Here is a 4,076-nt window from a genome sequence, read left to right as displayed (position 1 = left end):
AAATGTTACACTAAGTGAGACAATCCAGTCTTAAAAAAATTGTATGATTTCATTTATATACAATTTCAGAATAGGCAAATCTATAGAAATGGAAAGTAAATTGGTGGTTGCCATGGGCTGGGAGTGAGGGGAGCTTGAAGCAAAATAGAGACTGCTGACAGATACAGGAGTTTTTTTGGGGGAGGGGGTGGTGATGAAAATGTTCTAATGTTGATTGTGGTGATAATTGTACAACCTGTGAATATACTCCAAACCATTGAATTTTACATTTCATATTGATGTAGTTTATAGTATATGAATTACATCACAAAACTGCTTTTTAAAAATCTGATGCACAGAACGCTTCCCTTTCTCAGGGCTGTCATGGATTTAGTTCTTTTGTATAACTTTCTTACCACTTTAATGAGATTTTTGAAAGGGGTAGCAAATGTGCTTGCTCAGTCCACTCTTGATTCAGAAGCTTTGGAGGGATTATTTTTAAAAAGAACTGCCCCCAAAAATATAGAGGACACACAGAAGTTATGGAACTATATATGTCACACAGAAAATGCAGATGAGTTCATACAAAAAAAAAAAAGTTGAGTCATAGGCGAGGGAAGAGAAAACCAGTTTGGTTGTTATTTCTCTAAGGTATAAGGCAACTTAATGAGAGAACTTGTTGGTTTGTTATTTCTCTAAGGTGTAAGGCAACTTAATGAGAGAACTTGTTGGTTTGTTATTTCTCTAAGGTGTAAGGCAACTTAATGAGAGAACCTGTCCTCACAACTCTGTGCTTCTCAAAAAGTACCATGTGGTTTTAAGGAGTTTTCTGTTGAAATATGTAACAGAAAGTTAAAAATGAAGGAGGAGATACCAGGGCTGATATGTATATTGTTCTTATGATAATATACACAATTAAGGGAGCTTGGACTCATCCAAGAATTGTTCAGGGGGGTGACTATGGGGCCCCTAACCATGTAGAGGGGTGAAGGGGGCCAACACCCTCTTATTCTCCTATAGTAACCGGAGTATTTTCAAATCCAAATACTTCTCAGCATTTTTATGCCTATCTTAAAACTTTAAGTGATGATAAGATTTCACATCTCAGACCCTAGACTCTTGCAGTTAGTGACATTACTCCTCCTTCACATGCTGCCTGAATTCCTCTCTTATCCACTAACAAGTGGTCATCTAACCTTTGTTTGATATTTACAGTGATAGGGAGTTCACTACTATACAAAACAACTCACTCTATATTTGTACAGCACGGTTGGCTAGAAAGTTCTTTCTCACATTGAAACAAACTCAGTTTTTCTGTATCATTGACATATGTAATCCTAGAGAGACTTGTTTCTACCCAAAATAGGCTTGTATGACCTTTTCCGTATAGGAACCTTCTTGAAGGCAATTGTCATGGATTTTTCAATATCTCCTCTAGGCTAAGCATCAGAAGTTTCTTCAGTGGCCCCTTATGTGGCATGGCTTTAAGAAGTTCATTGCCATCTTGGTTATTCTTAAATTCTCTGGTAGCTAAGCCAAGCTTATTTCCACATGCGTGAAAGATGGATGGGTGGTAAGGCCTATGGTCCTGAACTAGTAAATGAATTAACATATGTGAAAGTATTTTTACAACTTAAAACACTTTGTAAACATAAGATACTATTAAAACATATCTCCTACATAGAAGGCAACTTGGCAAAGCATATTAGAAACTTGCAACTCAAAATATGGTCTAAGGGTACACCTGGCATCACTTGGAAGCTTGCAAGAAACAATTTCAGGCCCACCTCATATCCATTAAATCCCACCTGCATTTTGACAAGATCTCCAAGTGTTTCATTTGCACATTAAAGTCTGAGGAGCTCTGTAAACTTAAAAATATACAAACACTTTCACTAAGCAATCCTTGTTTTTAGGTATTTATCCTGAGAAAATGATTAGGTTAAGTACACAGCATTTTTGTAACAGCAAAATCTTACAAAGAAAGTTCCACTAATAGAAAATTGGCCAAGGTGCTTTACGGTTCTTCTATGGATACACCATTTGCCAGCCAAGGCTAACTCTATAAAGCAAGCTGGTTCTTCTCAGCTGGTGCTGGTACCTAGAAGATGCCTGCTCCTCAGCTGATGCATGCCACCGTGAACATAGGTGTATGTTTAGTTGACACAAAAGGCCATTAATATCCCCACATCAGTTATCCCTGGAGGAGAACTAAGCCATCTGCCTCTATCATCTTTTAAGGGTTCAGTCAGTTTAAAAATTTGCTTCTATACCTAGGTATTTTCTTTTCTCTGTATGTTGGTCAGGTACAATTATTTTTAACAGGGCTTCCATCAATATCATAACTACCTAGAGAAGACACTGCAAAGATAAAATTGGAGAATTGTTAACAGGCTGTTAACAAAATGTGTACCCAACTGCCAATGAAGTGGCTTGATTTTTTTCTTTTTTTAAAATTTTTCTTTTGTATCCTTTTATTTTATTTACTTATTTTTTAGAGACACGGTCTCACTCTGATACCCAGGCTGGTGTACAATGGCACAATCATAGCTCACTGCAGTCTCGACCTCCAGGGCCTCAAGCAATCCTCCCACCTCAGCCTTCCAAGTAGCTGAGACTACAAGTGCATGCTGCCATGCCTGACTGATTTTTTGTTTTTTGTAGAGATGAAGTCTCACTATGTTGCCCAGGCTGACCTTGAACTCCCAGGCTCAAGCAATACCCTACCCTGGCCTCCCAAACTGCTGGGATTACAGGCATGAGCCACTGTGCCTGGCCTTTTTTCATTTTAACTGAGAAATGTGTTCAGCTCTTTTGTTCCTTAGTCATTGATCATCACTTTTGTTATATCTGTTAGTCTTGTCATAGAGTTGCTGCACTTACTACACAGAGAAGGCCTTTTATCACGACCAATTTATTTTAGGAAATTTCAGGGAAAATGTTTTTCTAGAACACCTTATTTGACATTACAAAACAACTCTTCACTCTTGCACTCCAGACCTCCCTTTCCAGTTTTCTTTTTCTCCACAGTGGTCATCACCACTTGTTTTATTTTATTGATGGGCTGTCTGGCTCCCTCAACTACAAAGTAAACTCCACAAGGGCGGAGAGTTTTGTCTCTTTTATTCATTGCTGTACCTGCACCACTTAGAAAGTTTCTGGCACCTAGGAAGTGTTCAGTAAATATTTATTGAATAAGTTTATGTAAAACGTCTCAGACTCCTTAGAGAAACTGGTCTTTTGGGGTTGGAGAATAAAGTTCTTTACCTCATCAGTTAGACTCTATCTAAGGTACACAAGGGCTTGCTAGTCTCCTAAGTTAGTCTGCTAATAAATGTTAACCCTAATAACTGAAATTGTTAGCAGAGGTAATTATCCAGTTCTGGCAAATATCAAGGCAAAAAGACAGCAGTGGATAGAAAGATCTTAGAAGTCCCACTAGGTTCATCCAAGCCACCATACACATAGGCAGAAAAATCAACATAAGATATGAGTCTGGACAGGGTGAGCAATCTGGGAAAAGATGAACACAGTATGCTAGGAGCCAGAAATCATCAAGTCTATGAAAACTAAGCCAGAACACAAATGTGAATTCCATAAGATCAGGAACATAATCTGTCTTGTTCATCCAGGCATGGTAATCCGCCAGAAATAGTGCTTAACTGTAAGAACTGAATATTTGTTAGATAATTAAACATCAACTAAATGAGATTCATGCAACCATGAAAAATGCTGCTATAGGTACACAATATTGATATACTAGAAAGTTAAAAAATCAAGTTGGAAATTAGACTATTCCATTTTTGTTTGTGTGTATGTATCTATAAATACGTGGAAGGATATACCAAAATGTCAACAGCAGTTACCTCTGGGTGGTGAGGTTAGGAGTAATCTTAACCTTGTTATTTATCCCTATATGTTCATTTGTGAATGAATATTTATTACATCATTATAAAAAGGATTTTTAAACTATCTGTATGTTTAAGAGTATATGTTGCTACTATGTAAGAGTATATGCTGTTACTGTAAAGATATTGCATTACTACTGTTGACCTCAGAGCACGCGCCTCTTGCCTAATTCTAGGACTCCTAGCTAA

The sequence above is a fragment of the Gorilla gorilla genome, chromosome 1 (assembly GCF_029281585.2).
Source record: "Gorilla gorilla gorilla isolate KB3781 chromosome 1, NHGRI_mGorGor1-v2.1_pri, whole genome shotgun sequence".
NCBI lineage: Eukaryota > Metazoa > Chordata > Mammalia > Primates > Hominidae > Gorilla > Gorilla gorilla.
Note: the sequence above shows the minus strand (reverse complement) of the source record.